The sequence below is a fragment of the Mobula birostris genome, chromosome 13, assembly GCF_030028105.1.
Source record: "Mobula birostris isolate sMobBir1 chromosome 13, sMobBir1.hap1, whole genome shotgun sequence".
Taxonomy (NCBI): domain Eukaryota; kingdom Metazoa; phylum Chordata; class Chondrichthyes; order Myliobatiformes; family Myliobatidae; genus Mobula; species Mobula birostris.
In genome coordinates, this window is record NC_092382.1 from 1,557,923 (window position 1) to 1,578,626 (window position 20,704).

Consider the following 20,704-nt stretch of genomic DNA (forward strand, 5'->3'; position numbering starts at 1 on the left):
AATAGGGTCTTTTAAGAGACCCCTGGACAGGTATATGGAGCTCAGAAAATTAAAGAGCTATGGCTAACCCTAGGTAATTTCTCAGGTAAGGACATGTTCGGCACAGCTTTGTGGGCCAAAGAGCCTGTATTGTGGATTAGGTTTTTTTTCTATGTTTCTGCTGTCACCAATCTGCGACTTGGCTCAGTTTGACCCTCTCCATTGGTATTATTCCCGGTTCCCACTGAGTTGCGTGGGTGCCTGGCCCCACCGTAACTGAAATACTCTCACACAAATAGCCTTTGTTGACATGCAGCTGGGATTTCCTTTTATGTACTGTTAATTTAAAGCATCACAGTTTTGAAGCCATGTAAAAATTTCCTGCCCAGATGAATCATTGGTATGCACAGCTGTTAAAAGGACTTAGAGTGAATATCAGTATTATTTCATGTTCTTGTCACAGAGTCATGCAAAAGTACAACACAGAAACAGGCCCTATGGGCCATCTGGTTTGTACTGAACTATTTAAACTGTCTAATCCCATATCCCTACCATCCAGATACCTATACAAACCTCTTCAATGTTGAAATTGAGCTCGCATGCACCACTTGTGCTGGCTGCTCATTCCACACACAGATGACCATCTGTGTGAAGAAGTTTCCCCTCATGTTCGCCTTAACATCTCACCTTTCAACCTTAACCCATGGCCTCCGGTTGTAGTCCCACTCAATCTCAGTGGAAGAAGCCAGCTTGCATTTACCCTATCTATAACCCTAAAAACTGTGGTATACCTCCATCAAATCTCCCCTCGATCTTCTACATTCCAAGGAATAAAGCCCTGACGTGTTCAATCTCTCCTTATAACCCAAGTCCTCCAGACCTGGCAACATCCTTCTGAATTTTCTCTGAACTCTTTCAACCTCTCTTACATCTTTCCTGTAAGTAGGTGACCAAAACTGCACACAACACTCAAAATTAGGCCTCACCAATGTATTGTAAAATGTCAACATAACATCCATCTCTTGTACTCAGTACTTTGGTTCATGAAGGCCAATATGCCAAGATCTTTCCTTCCGTCCCTATCGAACTGTGACACCACTTTCAGTGATTTATAGACCCGTATTCCCAGATCCCTTTCTTCTACAGCACCCCTCAGTGTCCGAGCATTCACTGTGCAAGACCTTGATCCTACCAAAGTGCAACATCTCGCACTTGTCTCCATTAAATTCCATTTTACATTTCTTCGGCTGGTCCAGATCACACTGCAAGATATTATATTCTTCCTCACTGTCCACTACACCCCCAGTCTTAATGTCATACAGAAATTTGCTGCTCCAGTTAACCATGTTATCATCCAGATTACTGATATAAATGACAAACAACAGATGCAGCACTGATCCCTGTGCAACACCACCACTAGTCACAGGACTCCAGTCAGAGAGGCAACCATCTGCTACCACAGTCTGGCTTCTCCCAAAGACAGTGTCTCATCCGATTTACTATCTCATCTTGAATGCTGAGTGACTGAACATTCTTGACCAACCTCCCATATGAGACTTTGTCAAGTGCCTTGCTCAAGTCCATGTAGACAACATCCACTGCCTTGCCTTCATCCACTTTCCTGATAACTTCCTCAAGAAGCTCTAGAAGATTGGTTAGACATGAACTACCATGCACAAAGCCATGCTGTCTATCCTTAATCAGTCCACAACTATCTAAATACTGATATATCCGGTTCCTGCACATACGTTCCAGTAACTTTCCCATTACTGATGTCAAGCTCACCAACATATAAAATTCTAGTTTCTTTTTAAGAGTCTTTCTTACACGCGGAGCAACATTGTCTGTCCTCCAATCCTCCAGTCCCTCACGTGTCACTGAGGATGATTTAAATATCTGTGCTTGGGCCCCAACAGTTTCTGCACTTGTCTTCTGCAGGGTCCCAGGGAACAACTTGTCAGGCCCTGGGGATTTATCCATGCTAATTTGCCTTAAGACAGAAAACACCTCCACCTCTGTAATCTGTACAGGGTCCAGGAAGTTGATGCTGCTTTGCCTCACTTCTATAGACTCTGTGTCCATCTCCTGAGTAAATACAGATGCAAAAAAATATTTAAAATCTCCCCCATATATTTTGTCTCCTCGTATGGATTACCATTCTGATCTTCCAGAGGAACAATTTTGTCCCTTGCAATCTTTTTGGTCTTAACATACCTGCAGAATCTCTGAGGATTCTCCTTCACCTTGTCTGCTGGGGCTACTTCACCTGAATTTCCTGTACCTCATCAGTACCCCATTTACTCCTATCTGCCTGTACCTGGTATGCACCTCCTTGTTTTTTGATCTGGGAGAGGAAAGCCAAAGGGGTAATAGAGGATTCATGAGTTTGGGGAACAAAACAAGAATGTATCTGATACCAATGGTAAGGCTTGCTAGTGCTTCACAGTGTGTGGGGTCTGTGAAACAAAAGTTGCAGGATGAATGGCAGCCTGAATAACAGAACAGATAGTGGAGGGGTTGTGGAGACAGTTGTTGTTCAGACTTCAGACAAAGTCAGGAATGAAAAAGTTGAGCATGGTGCAGTGAATATGCTGAGGCCCATATATTTCAATGCAAGGAGCAGCGTAGGAAAAGCGGGTGTGTTCAGCGCATGGATCAACACCTGGAATTATGATACTAGGATCTGGCAACTGCAGATTGGGACAGGCTGCTTTAAGACAAAGGTGTGCTTGGTAAATGGGAGGCCTTCAAAGTGAAATTTTGAGAATACAGAGTGGGTATGTGCTTGTCAGAATAAAAGGTAAAGATAAAAACTGCAGGGAACTTTGGTTTGCAAGACATATTGAGATCCTGATGAAGCACAAAATGATGTTGCATAACAGGGATAGGCAGGTAGGTTCTTATGGAGTATAAGAAATTCAAGAGAACACATAAGAAATAAATCAGGATGGCTAAGAGAAGGCATGAGATTGCCCTCACAGAAAAGAGGAAAGGTAATCCTCAGGGATTCTAGAGATAGATTAAGAGCAAAAGGATTGCAAGGGACAAAGTTGGTCCTCTGGAAAACCGGAATGGGAATCCACGTGTGGAACCAAAGCAGATGGGGGAGATCTTAAGTATTTTTTTTCATCTCTATTTACTCAGGAGATGGACACAGGGTCTACGGGAGTGAGGAAAAGCAGCATAAAAATTGTGGATCCTGTACAGATTAAAGAAGAGGAGATATTTGCTATCCTGAGGCAGATTAGGGTGGAAAATCTCCAGGTCATGACAAGGTGCTCCCTCAGACCCTGTAGGAGGCAAGTGCTGAAATTGTCCTTAGTGACGGAGGAGTGTAGGATAGCCAAAGTTATTTTGCTGTTCAACATAAAGCATAGAAATACACAGCATATTCCAGGCCATTCAGCCCACAATGTTGTGCCAACCATGAAACTTACTCTAGAAACTGCCTGGAATTTCCCTAGCACATAGACCTCTATTTTACTGAGCTCCATGTACCTACCTAAGAGGCTGTTAATAGACCCTATTGTATCTGCCTCGACCACCACTGCTGGCAGTGCATTCCACACACCCATCACTCTCTGTGTAAAAAAAAAACTTACCACTGACATCTGCTTGGTATCTATTTCCAAGCACTTTAAAACTCTGCCCCTCGTGTTAGCCATTTCAGCCCTGGGAAAAACCTCTGGTTCAATGCCCCTCATCATCTTATACACCTAGAAAAGGTTCCTAATATAAACAAAGAAAGTATACGTTGCTTTGAGGATTTGTTAGTATACAAAATTATGAGTGTATAGATAGTGTAAACGCTAGCAGCTTTTTCCACTGAGGTTGGGTGGGATGACAACCAGAGGTCATGGGTAAGTGGGGAAGGTGAAAATTTAACTGGAACATTTGGAAAAGCTCTTTACTGAAATGGTCGTGAGAGTGTGGAATGAGGTACCAGCACAAGTGGTGAATATGAGCTCAGTTTCACCATTTAAAAGAAGTTTGGATGGGACCCTGGATGGTAGGGGTATGGAGGGCGATGGTCCCAGTGCAGATAGTTACATTAGACAGGTTAAATGCTTTTTGGCATTGACTGGAAGGGACAATTAGTCTGTTTCCATAATGAACTTCTCCATGTTTCTATGACAGAGAAGATGGCCAAACTTGTTTGGAAGGGAAAATGTAAGAGTGACAACGGAGCAGCAATGGCTGGAGCTTCTGGGAGCAATTCGGGAGCCGAGTGATAGATACATCCCAAAGAAGTGGAAGCATTGGAAAGGCAGGAGGATACAACTGTGGCTGAAATGAGAAGCCAAAGCCAACATAAAAGCCAAAGAGAGGGCAAACAAAAGAGCAAACACTATTGGGAAGCTATTAGAAACCAACAGAAGATGACTAAACAACAGTCCGATGAGCTCAGTGCGTGGAATTATGATACTGTAGTCATTAACGGGTCTTGGTAGCACCGAACAGTCTGAGGCATTTGGAGGAACAAAATATCCGTGGCCTCAATATCTCTGGAAAAGCAAGGTTCCCTGCACCAGTTACCTTTCAACTTTTATTTTGACAGGCACATACAAACTCTACACCCTCAAAATTTAACTTCTGAAGGCCTCCCACTTACAAGTACTCCTTTGCCAGAAAACATCTGTCCCAAACCACACTTGTCAGCTCATTTCTGATACGTTCAAAATTGACCTTTCTCCAACTTAGAATCTCAACCCGTGGTCCAGATCCATCTTTTCACATATTTACTTTGAATCTCATAGCATTATGATCACTAATTCCTGTCACCAGCCCTGGATCATTTCCTAACAGCTCGTTGCACACTTTTGCGTCAGGAGTTCTACCTACTGATCAGGGGCACATTGACAAACTCTACCTCATCTCGTCCTTTTACAGTATGGGAGTCCCTGTCAATACATGGAAAGTGAAAATCACTTACTGAATCAACCTTTCTTTCTTGGCATGGTCTACGATCTCTCTACAAATTTATTCCTCTAAATCTCTCAGACTGTTGGGCACAACCAAGTCCCAATAATGGCTACAATATCATAATGAGGGATTGAAATTTGGTGAAGAGGGAGAGAAATCGTGCATTCTAAAAGGTTTACTAAAATGTTGCCTGGGTTTCATCTCCTAAGTTACAGAGAAAGGTTGAAAAAGTTGGGTCTTTACTCTTTGGAGCGTAGAAGGTTGAGGGGGTCTTGATAGAGGTGTTTAAAATTATGAGGGGGATAGATAGAGTTGACGTGGATAGGCTTTTTCCACTGAGAATGGGGGAGATTCAAACAAGAGTTGAGAGTTAAAGAGCAAAAATTCAGGGGTAACACGAGGGGGAACTTCTTTACTCAGAGAGTGGTAGCTATTTCCAAGCACCTTAAAACTATGATCCTCGTGTTAGCCATTTCAACTCTGGGAGAAAAAAAGCCTCTGGCTATCCACACAATAATCAGTGCCCCTCTTCATCTTATGCACCTAAAAAAGGCATAAACAAGGAAATTATATACTGCTTTGAGGATTTGTTGGAAGTAGGCAACATTATGAGGGTACAGATAGGGTAAATGCAAACAGGCTTTTTCCACTGAGGTTGGGTGGGATGACAACCAGAAGTCATGGGTAAGTGACTTCCCCATTTAACAAAAATTTAACAGGAACATGTGGAAATCCTTTTCACTGAATTAATTCTGAGAGTGTGGAATGAGATGTCAGCACAAGTGCTGCATGTGAGGTTGATTTCACCATTAAGAGAAGATTGACAGGTACCTGGGTGGTGAGGGTATAGAGGGCTATGGTACTGGTGCAGGGCATTGCATTGGACGGCTTAAATGTTTCTAGTATTGTCTAGATGGGGCAACTGGCCTGTTTCCACACTGAACTTCTCCATGTTTCTATGACTTGACTGGAAGGGGAAACTGGTAGGAGTGACAATGGAGCAGCAGCGGCTGGAGTTTCTGGGAGCAATTCGGGAGCTGAGTGCACGGTAGATACATCCCAGTGAAGCACTCTAAAGGCAGGAGGACACAACCGTGGCTGAAATGAAAAGCCAAAGCCAACATAAAAGCCAAAGAGATGGCAAATAATAGAGCAAAAAATATTTGGAAACTTTGAAAAACCAACAGAAGATGGCTGAAAACATCTCATGGCATTATGATCACTGGATACAAAGTGTTCCCACACACTAATTTCTGTCACTAATTCTGGATCATTTCCTAATCGCTTATTCTACGTTTCTATGCTGGAAATTCTACGTACTGATTAAAGGCACATTTGACAAGCTCTACTCCATCTTGCCCTTTTATGGTGTGGGGTCCTAGTCAATATATGGAAATTTAAAACCACTTACAATCTCAACCCTTGTTTCTTGGCACAGTCTGAGATCTCTCTACAAATTTGTTCCTCTAAATCCCTCACTGTTGGGGGCAACCAACTCCCAGTAATATCATAATTCCCTGTCCTGGGCTCATCTGGCTTTCCTCCAATGCTTCTTGCATTGTGATATAGACAGCTTAGGAGAGTAAATTGCACCATGCTCAACCTTTTGATTACTGACTTTCTTTGAGATCTGAACAACATCTGTCTGGTGTCAAGAAAACAACCTCTCCCTCATGGTCACAAAAACAAAGGAGCTGGTTGTGGATGACAGGAGGAATGGAGACAGGCTAACCCTTATTGACATCAATGGATCTGGGGTTGAGAGGGTGAACAACTTTGAATTCCTCGACATAAACATCACCAAGGATCTCACCTGGTCTGTTCATACCGGCTGTGTGGTGAGAAAGGCACAACAGTGCCTCCTTCACCTCAGACTGTTGAAGAAGTTTGGTATGGTTCTACAAATCCCAAGAACTTTCTACAGGGGCACACTTGAGCTCATCCTGAGAGTCTGCATCACTGCCTGAGATGGGAACAATACTTCCCTCAGTCACAGGACTCTGCAGAGAGTGGTGCAGACAGCCCAGCCCATCTGTATATGTGAACTTCCCCCCTATCCAGGATATTAACATTATTGTGTAAAAAGGACCCGGAGGATCACTGGGGAGCTGAGTCACCCCAACCACAGACCGTTGCAGCTGCTACCATCTGGGAAACAGTACTGCAGCATAAAAGCCAGGACCAACAAGTAGAGAGTGGTGCAGACAGCCCAGCGCATTTGTAGATGTGAACTTCCCACTATTCAGGACATTTACAGAGACAGGTGTGTAAAAAGGGCCCAAAGGATATTGGGGACCCAATTCACCACAACCCCAAACTGTTCCTGCTGCTCCCATCCGGGAAACGGTACCACAGCAAAAGGACCAACAGGCTCCGGGACATCATCTTCCACCAGGCCATCAGACTGATTAATTCATGCTGATACAATTGCATTTCTATGTTATATTGAATGTCCTGTTGTACATATTAATTATTATAAGTTACTATAAATTGCACACTTAGACAAAGACGTAATGCAAAGATTTCTACTCATGTATATGAAGGATGAAAGTAATAAAGTCAATTCAACCGCTCCACTATCTGTTCTATCATTCTGGCTCCAATCCTCCCTGTAACTTTAGTTTAACCACCCACCCCACAGGTACGCACTAGCAAGCCTTACCAGTAGGATATTTATCTCCTTCTAGTTCTGTTCCCCAACTAACAAATCCCTTATCATCCATCTGAATTTCCTCAGTCAGGTAACACCCACCAAGAGTTTCTAAAGTGGTCTACCTGCTGTTGTGGGGGATGGCAACAAGAGTCTCCCGCGATGGCTGTTTACCCTCATTCCCCTTCCTGACTCTCATCCTGTGTCCTGCACTGTGGGTGTAACTCACTTCACTTCATGTCATATCAATCACCCACCCCAAATCCTGGATGATCCGGAATTCATCCTTTTCAAGTTCCAACTCCTTAAAGTGCAGGGTTACAAGCTGCAGCTGGATGCAGATCTTGTAGGTGAGGGCATCAGGGACACTGGAGGTCTCCCCTCTAACTTCTAATGACCAGTGTGCGGAAAAATCTTGTGCTGTGCAATTTTTTGCCCCGTGACAACAACATGTGGGCACTAAATTTTATATTTTGAGCTATTCATTTTAAAGCTAGCAAATCACTGTCAATAAAAACTTTGATGTCCCCTGGGTTTGATCAAGTTCATCTGCACTCTCACATAACCTATGTAGCAAGCCTGTAGTGGGTAATGAAGGATTTTCTCACCAGAGCTTTTGCACACTGTCCATATGTGATTCTCTTGCTAAATAATGCTTGAAAAAGTCAGATTTCCAAATATCACTCCACTTCTTCCCACTTGCAAATTCTCCAGCAACTTTTGCATCGTCACAATACACACAGGTAACACCAGTTTCTGTATTGTACATAAATATTTCCCCTGAACCCTCCCCCAGGTGACTGACGGTGGTGAACTCAGTGATGGCAATACCAATGAATATGAAGGGAAGGGCAGTAGTCTGTCTCATTGGAGTCTGGCACATTTGTGATGTGAAAGCTACTTGTTGCCCAGGGCAAAGGTGTTTGATATCATTATGTACCCAGAGAGAGTGGGACAAAACATGTTCTCACGGGTAGAAAAGTCCAGAACAAGAGGGGGTGGAACAAGCAACAGACACAAAATGCTGGAGGAACTCAGCAGGCCAGGCAGCATCTATGGAAAAGAGTACTAATGCTGAGTTCCTCCAGCAATTTGTGTGTGTTGCTCGGATTTCCAGCATCTGCAGATTTTCTCTTGTTTGTGACTGGAGGCAGAACAAAGGTGATTTTCACAACAGCTGATGTAAAAGATTTTGTTCCCTTTCTCCGAGTTCCCGATCCTTGCATTTAGACAGCTGGAGCTCAGCTCTGTCTGAGAGACCCATCGGTTCCCATTCCCTCATCAGCCGGAAGCTCCCCGGGGCCCGTGTACGGATGGTGGGGCTGAGAGAGAGGGAAGAGAGCAGGACTGTCCCGGGATTGCGGGTCACGGAGTCCGGAGTCACAGCAACTACCCGAAGTCGGTGTTGAAAACGCCGCCCGGTGAGACCCCCAACCCGGAGACCCCTTCTCACCTCAACCGATCATCCGGGGCCTTTTGTGCCCCGCGCGCTGGTGAGCTCGAGCTTGGTCGGTTTAACGGCCGCGATACTAATCACGTGACCAGCTCCCCCCACCGCTGTCAACAGAGCGTTCACGTGCTGCGCTATTGCCATTGGTGGGAAGCGATGTCAATCTCTGCTTCCACCCAATAGCGAAGGCGGACCAGCCGAGGGGGCGTTACCCCCGCTGACACCGTCTCCCGAACTTTCCGTCACGGCGGGACAACCGTCAAAGTAAATGTCCGCTTTCTGATTTATTTCCATTTCCCTCCGAGGGAAGTTGGGGCGTTTGTGAAGCGTCTCCTGCGGCCGGAGTCTGATGTGTCGCTGAGAGGTAGGAGGAGACCGCTCGGCCCGTCGGTTTGATGCCGGTTCCCCGGGGAGGGAGAGGATGAAGACGGTGAGAGAGGGGGCGGACAGGATGTTTGTCCCGGTGGGGACAGGAGGGGCTCATCTGTGGAAATGTCTGAGCCCACGGTGGTGGCGATTCACCACATTGGGGGGCAAACACCGGCAGACTGTTGCCCTGCAAGCGGGGCCGATGGTCCGGGCAAAGTGACAATTATTTGTGTTTTGTTGAGACTGTACCGGGAATATGGTGTAAAATCCCGCTCCCCACACTAACACGGGTCACACAGACCAAAGAACAAACTGCCGGAGGAACTCAGTGGGTCGGGCAGCATCTGTGGAGGGCAAAGTGGGGACGGGAGCGGCTTTGGGGGCCCGGGTCCGATTGAATGACAGGATGTGATAGAGGGGCCGAGTGGCCGGCTGCTGTTCCCGGTGTCCGTGTGTTTGGATACGAGGAATAACCAGACCCGTCCCGGGCCCGCAGGATGTCCCGGTCGGTCCCGGAGTGACTCCCCCCACCTCTGAACACATCTCCCTCTCCCTCTCCCTCACCCCGACCCCCTCAATCCGCTCTCCGTCGCTCCCCACCGTCTCTACCCAAACCTTTACCTCCATAAACAGTACCCTCCTCTTTCTGTCCGGCCTCCGTCCCCCCCATCTCTCTCTCTCTCTCCCTCTGAACACAGCTCCCTCTCCCTCACCCTCACCCCGACCCCCTCAATCCGCTCTCTGTCCCTCTCCACCGTCTCTACCCAAACCTTTACCTCCATAAACAGTACTCTCCTCTTTCTGTCCGGCCTCCGTCCCCCCCATCTCTCTCTCTCTCTCCCTCTGAACACATCTCCCTCTCCCTCACCCTCACCCCGACCCCCTCAATCCGCTCCCCGTCCCTCCCCACCGTCTCTACCCAAACCTTCACCGCCATAAACAGTACCCTCCTCTTTCTGTCCGGCCTCCGTCCCCCCCATCTCTCTCTCTCTCTGAACACATCTCCCTCTCCCTCACCCCGACCCCCTCAATCCGCTCCCCGTCCCTCCCCACCGTCTCTACCCAAACCTTTCACCGCCATAAACAGTACCCTCCTCTTTCTGTCCGGCCTCCGTCCCCCCCATCTCTCTCTCCCTCTGAACACATCTCCCTCTCCCTCACCCCGACCCCCTCAATCCGCTCTCCGTCCCTCCCCACCGTCTCTACCCAAACCTTTACCTCCATAAACAGTACCCTCCTCTTTCTGTCCGGCCTCCGTCCCCCCCATCTCTCTCCCTCTGAACACATCTCCCTCTCCCTCACCCCGACCCCCTCAATCCGCTCCCCGTCCCTCCCCACTGTCTCTACCCAAACCTTTACCTCCATAAACAGTACCCTCCTCTTTCTGTCCGGCCTCCGTCCCCCCCATCTCTCTCTCTCTCTCCCTCTGAACACATCTCCCTCTCCCTCACCCCGACCCCCTCAATCCGCTCCCCGTCCCTCCCCACCGTCTCTACCCAAACCTTTCACCGCCATAAACAGTACCCTCCTCTTTCTGTCCGGCCTCCGTCCCCCCATCTCTCTCTCTCTCTCCCTCTGAACACATCTCCCTCTCCCTCACCCCGACCCCCTCAATCCGCTCCCCGTCCCTCCCCACCGTCTCTACCCAAACCTTTACCTCCATAAACAGTACCCTCCTCTTTCTGTCCGGCCTCCGTCCCCCCCATCTCTCTCTCTCTCTCCCTCTGAACACCTCTCCCTCTCCCTCACCCTGACCCCCTCAATCCGCTCCCCGTCCCTCCCCACCGTCTCTACCCAAACCTTTACCTCCATAAACAGTACCCTCCTCTTTCTGTCCGGCCTCCGTCTCCCCCATCTCTCTCTCCCTCTGAACACATCTCCCTCTCCCTCACCCCGACCCCCTCAATCCACTCTCCGTCCCTCCCCACCGTCTCTACCCAAACCTTTCACCGCCATAAACAGTACCCTCCTCTTTCTGTCCGGCCTCCGTCCCCCCCCATCTCTCTCTCTTTCTCCCTCTGAACACATCTCCCTCTCCCTCAACCTCACCCCGACCCCCTCAATCCGCTCTCCGTTCCTCCCCACCGTCTCTACCCAAACCTTTCACCGCCATAAACAGTACTCTCCTCTTTCTGTCCGGCCTCCGTCCCCCCCATCTCTCTCTCTCTCTCCCCCTCTGAACACATCTCCCTCTCCCTCACCCCGACCCCCCAAATCCGCTCTCCGTCCCTCCCCACCGTCTCTACCCAAACCTTTCACCGCCATAAACAGTACCCTCCTCTTTCTGTCCGGCCTCCGTCCCCCCATCTCTCTCTCCCTCTGAACACATCTCCCTCTCCCTCGCCCTCACCCCGACCCCCTCAATCCGCTCTCCGTCCCTCCCCACCGTCTCTACCCAAACCTTTCACCGCCATAAACAGTACCCTCCTCTTTCTGTCCGGCCTCCGTCCCCCCCATCTCTCTCTCTCTCTCCCTCTGAACACATCTCCCTCTCCCTCACCCCGACCCCCTCAATCCGCTCTCCGTCCCTCCCCACCGTCTCTACCCAAACCTTTACCTCCATAAACAGTACCCTCCTCTTTCTGTCCGGCCTCCGTCCCCCCCATCTCTCTCTCCCTCTGAACACATCTCCCTCTCCCTCACCCCGACCCCCTCAATCCGCTCCCCGTCCCTCCCCACCGTCTCTACCCAAACCTTTCACCTCCATAAACAGTACCCTCCTCTTTCTGTCCGGACTCCGTCCCCCCATCTCTCTCTCTCTCTCCCTCTGAGCACCTCTCCCTCACCCCGACCCCCTCAATCCGCTCTCCGTCCCTCCCCACCGTCTCTACCCAAACCTTTAGCTCCATAAACAGTACCCTCCTCTTTCTGTCCGGCCTCCGTCCCCCCCCATCTCTCTCTCTCTCTCCCTCTGAACACATCTCCCTCTCCCTCACCCCGACCCCCCAAATCCGCTCTCCGTCCCTCCCCACCGTCTCTACCCAAACCTTTCACCGCCATAAACAGTACCCTCCTCTTTCTGTCCGGCCTCCGTCCCCCCATCTCTCTCTCCCTCTGAACACATCTCCCTCTCCCTCACCCCGACCCCCTCAATCCGCTCCCCGTCCCTCCCCACCATCTCTACCCAAACCTTTCACCGCCATAAACAGTACCCTCCTCTTTCTGTCCGGCCTCCGTCTCCCCCATCTCTCTCTCCCTCTGAACACATCTCCCTCTCCCTCACCCCGACCCCCTCAATCCGCTCTCCGTCCCTCCCCACCGTCTCTACCCAAACCTTTCACCGCCATAAACAGTACCCTCCTCTTTCTGTCCGGCCTCCGTCCCCCCCATCTCTCTCTCTCTCTCCCTCTGAACACATCTCCCTCTCCCTCACCCTCACCCCTCAATCCGCTCTCCGTCCCTCCCCACCGTCTCTACCCAAACCTTTACCGCCATAAACAGTACCCTCCTCTTTCTGTCTGGCCTCCGTCACCCCCATCTCTCTCTCCCTCTGAACACATCTCCCTCTCCCTCACCCTCACCCCGACCCCCTCAATCCGCTCCCCGTCCCTCTCCACCATCTCTACCCAAACCTTTACCTCCATAAACAGTACCCTCCTTTTTCTGTCCGGCCTCCGTCCCCCCATCTCTCTCTCCCTCTGAACACATCTCCCTCTCCCTCACCCCGACCCCCCAAATCCGCTCTCCGTCCCTCCCCACCGTCTCTACCCAAACCTTTCACCGCCATAAACAGTACCCTCCTCTTTCTGTCCGGCCTCCGTCCCCCCATCTCTCTCTCCCTCTGAACACATCTCTCTCTCCCTCACCCCGACCCCCTCAATCCGCTCCCCGTCCCTCCCCACCATCTCTACCCAAACCTTTCACCGCCATAAACAGTACCCTCCTCTTTCTGTCCGGCCTCCGTCTCCCCCATCTCTCTCTCCCTCTGAACACATCTCCCTCTCCCTCACCCCGACCCCCTCAATCCGCTCTCCGTCCCTCCCCACCGTCTCTACCCAAACCTTTCACCGCCATAAACAGTACCCTCCTCTTTCTGTCCGGCCTCCGTCCCCCCCATCTCTCTCTCTCTCTCCCTCTGAACACATCTCCCTCTCCCTCACCCTCACCCCTCAATCCGCTCTCCGTCCCTCCCCACCGTCTCTACCCAAACCTTTACCGCCATAAACAGTACCCTCCTCTTTCTGTCTGGCCTCCGTCACCCCCATCTCTCTCTCCCTCTGAACACATCTCCCTCTCCCTCACCCTCACCCCGACCCCCTCAATCCGCTCCCCGTCCCTCTCCACCATCTCTACCCAAACCTTTACCTCCATAAACAGTACCCTCCTTTTTCTGTCCGGCCTCCGTCCCCCCATCTCTCTCTCCCTCTGAACACATCTCCCTCACCCTCACCCCGACCCCCTCAATCCGGTCTCCGTCCCTCCCCACCATCTCTACCCAAACCTTTACCTCCATAAACAGTACCCTCCTCTTTCTGTCCGGCCTCCGTCCCCCCCATCTCTCTCTCTCTCTCCCTCTGAACACATCTCTCTCTCCCTCACCCCGACCCCCTCAATCCGCTCTCCGTCCCTCCCCACCGTCTCTACCCAAACCTTTCACCGCCATAAACAGTACCCTCCTCTTTCTGTCCGGCCTCCGTCCCCCCCATCTCTCTCTCTCTCCCCCTCTGAACACATCTCCATCTCCCTCTCCCTCACCCCGACCCCCTCAATCCGCTCCCGGTCCCTCCCCACCGTCTCTACCCAAACCTTCACCGCCATAAACAGTACCCTCCTCTTTCTGTCCGGCCTCCGTCCCCCCCATCTCTCTCTCCCTCTGAACACATCTCCCTCTCCCTCACCCCGACCCCCTCAATCCGCTTCCCATCCCTCCCCACCGTCTCTACCCAAACCTTTCACCGCCATAAACAGTACCCTCCTCTTTCTGTCCGGCCTCCGTCCCCCCCATCTCTCTCTCTCCCTCTGAACACATCTCCCTCTCCCTCACCCCGACCCCCTCAATCCGCTCTCCGTCCCTCCCCACCGTCTCTACCCAAACCTTTACCTCCATAAACAGTACCCTCCTCTTTCTGTCCGGCCTCCGTCCCCCCATCTCTCTCTCTCTCTCTCTCCCTCTGAACACATCTCCCTCTCTCTCTCTCTCCCTCTGAACACATCTCCCTCTCCCTCACCCCGACCCCCTCAATCCGCTCCCCGTCCCTCCCCACCGTCTCTACCCAAACCTTTACCTCCATAAACAGTACCCTCCTCTTTCTGTCCGGCCTCCGTCCCCCCATCTCTCTCTCTCTCTGTCTCCCTCTGAACACATCTCCCTCTCTCTCTCTCTCCCTCTGAACACATCTCCCTCTCCCTCACCCCAACCCCCTCAATCCGCTCTCCGTCCCTCCCCACCGTCTCTACACTCACCTTCACCACCATAAACAGTACCCTCCTCTTTCTGTCCGGCCTCCGTCCCCTCCATCTCTCTCTCTCTCCCTCTGAACACATCTCCCTCTCCCTCACCCTCACCCCGACCCCCTCAATCCGCTCCCCGTCCCTCCCCACCGTCTCTACCCAAACCTTTCACCGCCATAAACGGTACCCTCCTCTTTCTGTCCGGCCTCCGTCCCCCCCATCTCTCTCTCTCTGAACACATCTCCCTCTCCCTCACCCTCACCCCGACCCCCTCAATCCGCTCCCCGTCCCTCCCCACCATCTCTACCCAAACCTTTCACCGCCATAAACAGTACCCTCCTCTTTCTGTCTGGCCTCCGTCCCCCCCATCTCTCTCTCCCTCTGAACACATCTCCCTCTCCCTCACCCCGACCCCCTCAATCCGCTCTCCGTCCCTCCCCACCGTCTCTACCCAAACCTTTCACCGCCATAAACAGTACCCTCCTCTTTCTGTCCGGCCTCCGTCCCCCCCCATCTCTCTCTCTCTCTCCCTCTGAACACATCTCCCTCTCCCTCACCCTCACCCCCTCAATCCGCTCCCCGTCCCTCCCCACCGTCTCTACCGAAACCTTTCACCGCCATAAACAGTACCCTCCTCTTTCTGTCCGGCCTCCGTCCCCCCCATCTCTCTCTCTCTCTCCCTCTGAACACATCTCCCTCTCCCTCACCCCGACCCCCTCAATCCGCTCCCCGTCCCTCCCCACCGTCTCTACCCAAACCTTTCACCGCCATAAACAGTACCCTCCTCTTTCTGTCCGGCCTCCGTCCCCCCCATCTCTCTCTCTCTCTCCCTCTGAACACATCTCCCTCTCCTTCACCCCGACCCCCTCAATCCGCTCCCCGTCCCTCCCCACCGTCTCTACCCAAACCTTTCACCGCCATAAACAGTACCCTCCTCTTTCTGTCCGGCCTCCGTCCCCCCCATCTCTCTCTCTCTCTCCCTCTGAACACATCTCCCTCTCCCTCACCCTCACCCCTCAATCCGCTCTCCGTCCCTCCCCACCGTCTCTACCCAAACCTTTACCGCCATAAACAGTACCCTCCTCTTTCTGTCTGGCCTCCGTCACCCCCATCTCTCTCTCCCTCTGAACACATCTCCCTCTCCCTCACCCTCACCCCGACCCCCTCAATCCGCTCCCCGTCCCTCTCCACCATCTCTACCCAAACCTTTACCTCCATAAACAGTACCCTCCTTTTTCTGTCCGGCCTCCGTCCCCCCATCTCTCTCTCCCTCTGAACACATCTCCCTCACCCTCACCCCGACCCCCTCAATCCGGTCTCCGTCCCTCCCCACCATCTCTACCCAAACCTTTACCTCCATAAACAGTACCCTCCTCTTTCTGTCCGGCCTCCGTCCCCCCCATCTCTCTCTCTCTCTCCCTCTGAACACATCTCTCTCTCCCTCACCCCGACCCCCTCAATCCGCTCTCCGTCCCTCCCCACCGTCTCTACCCAAACCTTTCACCGCCATAAACAGTACCCTCCTCTTTCTGTCCGGCCTCCGTCCCCCCCATCTCTCTCTCTCTCCCCCTCTGAACACATCTCCATCTCCCTCTCCCTCACCCCGACCCCCTCAATCCGCTCCCCGTCCCTCCCCACCGTCTCTACCCAAACCTTCACCGCCATAAACAGTACCCTCCTCTTTCTGTCCGGCCTCCGTCCCCCCCATCTCTCTCTCCCTCTGAACACATCTCCCTCTCCCTCACCCCGACCCCCTCAATCCGCTTCCCATCCCTCCCCACCGTCTCTACCCAAACCTTTCACCGCCATAAACAGTACCCTCCTCTTTCTGTCCGGCCTCCGTCCCCCCCATCTCTCTCTCTCCCTCTGAACACATCTCCCTCTCCCTCACCCCGACCCCCTCAATCCGCTCTCCGTCCCTCCCCACCGTCTCTACCCAAACCTTTACCTCCATAAACAGTACCCTCCTCTTTCTGTCCGGCCTCCGTCCCCCCATCTCTCTCTCTCTCTCTCTCCCTCTGAACACATCTCCCTCTCTCTCTCTCTCCCTCTGAACACATCTCCCTCTCCCTCACCCCGACCCCCTCAATCCGCTCCCCGTCCCTCCCCACCGTCTCTACCCAAACCTTTACCTCCATAAACAGTACCCTCCTCTTTCTGTCCGGCCTCCGTCCCCCCATCTCTCTCTCTCTCTGTCTCCCTCTGAACACATCTCCCTCTCTCTCTCTCTCCCTCTGAACACATCTCCCTCTCCCTCACCCCAACCCCCTCAATCCGCTCTCCGTCCCTCCCCACCGTCTCTACACTCACCTTCACCACCATAAACAGTACCCTCCTCTTTCTGTCCGGCCTCCGTCCCCTCCATCTCTCTCTCTCTCCCTCTGAACACATCTCCCTCTCCCTCACCCTCACCCCGACCCCCTCAATCCGCTCCCCGTCCCTCCCCACCGTCTCTACCCAAACCTTTCACCGCCATAAACGGTACCCTCCTCTTTCTGTCCGGCCTCCGTCCCCCCCATCTCTCTCTCTCTGAACACATCTCCCTCTCCCTCACCCTCACCCCGACCCCCTCAATCCGCTCCCCGTCCCTCCCCACCATCTCTACCCAAACCTTTCACCGCCATAAACAGTACCCTCCTCTTTCTGTCTGGCCTCCGTCCCCCCCATCTCTCTCTCCCTCTGAACACATCTCCCTCTCCCTCACCCCGACCCCCTCAATCCGCTCTCCGTCCCTCCCCACCGTCTCTACCCAAACCTTTCACCGCCATAAACAGTACCCTCCTCTTTCTGTCCGGCCTCCGTCCCCCCCCATCTCTCTCTCTCTCTCCCTCTGAACACATCTCCCTCTCCCTCACCCTCACCCCCTCAATCCGCTCCCCGTCCCTCCCCACCGTCTCTACCCAAACCTTTCACCGCCATAAACAGTACCCTCCTCTTTCTGTCCGGCCTCCGTCCCCCCCATCTCTCTCTCTCTCTCCCTCTGAACACATCTCCCTCTCCCTCACCCCGACCCCCTCAATCCGCTCCCCGTCCCTCCCCACCGTCTCTACCCAAACCTTTCACCGCCATAAACAGTACCCTCCTCTTTCTGTCCGGCCTCCGTCCCCCCCATCTCTCTCTCTCTCTCCCTCTGAACACATCTCCCTCTCCTTCACCCCGACCCCCTCAATCCGCTCCCCGTCCCTCCCCACCGTCTCTACCCAAACCTTTCACCGCCATAAACAGTACCCTCCTCTTTCTGTCCGGCCTCCGTCCCCCCCCATCTCTCTCTCTCTGAACACATCTCCCTCTCCCTCACCCCGACCCCGTCAATCCGCTCTCCGTCCCTCCCCACCGTCTCTAACCAAACCTTTCACCGCCATAAACAGTACCCTCCTCTTTCTGTCCGGCCTCCGTCTCCCCCATCTCTCTCTCCCTCTGAACACATCTCCCTCTCCCTCTCCCTCACCCCGACCCCCTCAATCCGCTCCCCGTCCCTCCCCACCGTCTCTACCCAAACCTTTCACCGCCATAACCCAAACCGTATATTCCTCCTCTGCCTGTCCAGCCCCTCGTCCCTCTTTCTGCTCCACGGGACAGCCAATACAGGGCTGGATTTCAGAGCCGGGGATTTCGGGTGAAGGATGACGGTACCGGCCTCTCCCCAGAGCCACATTCCTCCACGGGGGGACGCCGCAGTCCCGGTCCCTCGTCAGGAGACTCTCTCTCCCGTCCTGTCAGTCCTGATACACTCCGCTCTCTCACCGCCATCTCACACCACATTTTGTCACGGTCACCGCTGACAACTGCTCTCCCAGTGTGGGGTGAGTGAGTAACACCATTTACCACACCTTCCCATTCCCTCCCTGTGTATTCAATCCACTCCCCGTCCCTCCTCTCCTCTCCCTCCTCCACCCTTCCTGTGTATTCAATCCACTCCCCGTCCCTCCTCTCCTCTCCCTCCCCTCACCCTCCCTGTGTATTCAATCCACTCCCCGTCCCTCCTCTCCTCTCCCTCCCCCCACCCTCCCTGTGTATTCAATCCACTCCCCGTCCCTCCTCTCCTCACCTTCCCCTTCCCTCCCTTTGTATTCAATCCACTCCCCGTCCCTCCTCTCCTCACCTTCCCCTTTCCTCCCTTTGTATTCAATCCACTTCCCGTCCATCCTCTCCTCACCCTCCGTGTATTCAATCAACTCCCCGACCCTCCTCTCCTCTCCCTTCCCCACCCTCCCTGTTTATTCAATCCACTCCCCGTCCCTCCCTTTGTATTCAATCCACTCCCCGTCCCTCCTCTCCTCACCTTCCCCTTTCCTCCCTTTGTATTCAATCCACTCCCCGTCCCGCCTCTCCTCTCCCTCCCCTTCCCTCCCCGTGTATTCAATCCACTCCCCGTCCCTCCTCTCCCCTCCCTCCCCCCACCCTTCCTGTGTATTCAATTCACTCCCCGTCCATCCTCTCCTCACCCTCCCTGTGTATTCAATCCACTCCCCGTCCCTCCTCTCCTCTCCCTCCCCTCACCCTTCCTGTGTATTCAATCCACTTCCCGTCCCGCCTCTCCTCTCCCTCCCCTCACCCTCCCTGTGTATTCAATCCACTCCCCGTCCCTCCTCTCCCCTCCCTCCCCCACCCTCCCTGTGTATTCAATCCACTCCCTGTCTCTCCTCTCCTCTCCATCCCCCCCCGTGTATTCAATCCACTCCCCGTCCCTCCTCTCCTCTCCCTTCCCCACCCTCCCTGTTTATTCAATCCACTCCCCGTCCCTCCCTGTGTATTCAATCCACTCCCCGTCCCTCCTCTCCTCACCTTCCCCTTCCCTCCCTTTGTATTCAATCCACTCCCCGTCCCGCCTCTCCTCTACCTCCCCTTCCCTCCCTGTGTATTCAATCCACTCCCCGTCCCTCCTCTCCCCTCCCTCCTCTCACCCTCCCTGTGTATTCAATCCACTCCCCGTCCATCCTCTCCTCACCCTCTCTGTGTATTCAATCCACTCCCCGTCCCTCCTCTCCTCACCTTCCCCTTCCCTCCCTTTGTATTCAATCCACTCCCCGTCCCGCCTCTCCTCTCCCTCCCCTTCCCTCCCCGTGTATTCAATCCACTCCCCGTCCCTCCTCTCCCCTCCCTCCCCTCACCCTCCCTGTGTATTCAATCCACTCCCCGTCCATCCTCTCCTCACCCTCCCTGTGTATTCAATCCACTCCCCGTCCCTCCTCTCCTCTCCTCTCCCTCCCCTCACCCTCCCTGTGTATTCAATCCACTTCCCGTCCCGCCTCTCCTCTCCCTCCCCTCACCCTCCCTGTGTATTCAATCCACTCCCTGTCCCTCCTCTCCTCTCCATCCCCCCCCGTGTATTCAATCCACTCCCCATCCCTCCTCTCCTCTCACCCCCACCACCCTCCCTGTGTATTCAATCCACTCCCCGTCCCTCCTCTCCCCACCCTCTGTGTATTCAATCCACTCCCCGTCCCTCCTCTCCCTCCTCTCACCCTTCCTGTGTATTCAATCCACTCCCCGTCCCTCCTCTCCTCTCCCTCCCCCCACTCTCCCTGTGTATTCAATCCACTCCCCGTCCCTCTCTCCTCTCCCTCCTCTCACCCTTCCTGTGTATTCAATCCACTCCCCGTCCCTCCTCTCCTCTCCCTCCCCCCACCCTCCCTGTGTATTCAATCCACTCCTCGTTTGGCAGCTCATTCCATACTCCCACCACTCTCTGTGTGAAGAAGCCCCCCCTAATGTTCCCTTTAATCTTTTCCCCCCTCACCCTTAACCCATGTCCTCTGGTTTTTTTCTCCCCTTGCCTCAGTGGAAAAAGCCTGCTTGCATTCACTCTATCTATACCCATCATAATTTTATATACCTCTATCAAATCTCCCCTCATTCTTCTATGCTCCAGGGAATAAAGTCCCAACCTATTCAACCTTTCTCTGTAACTGAGTTTCTCAAGTCCCGGCAACATCCTTGTA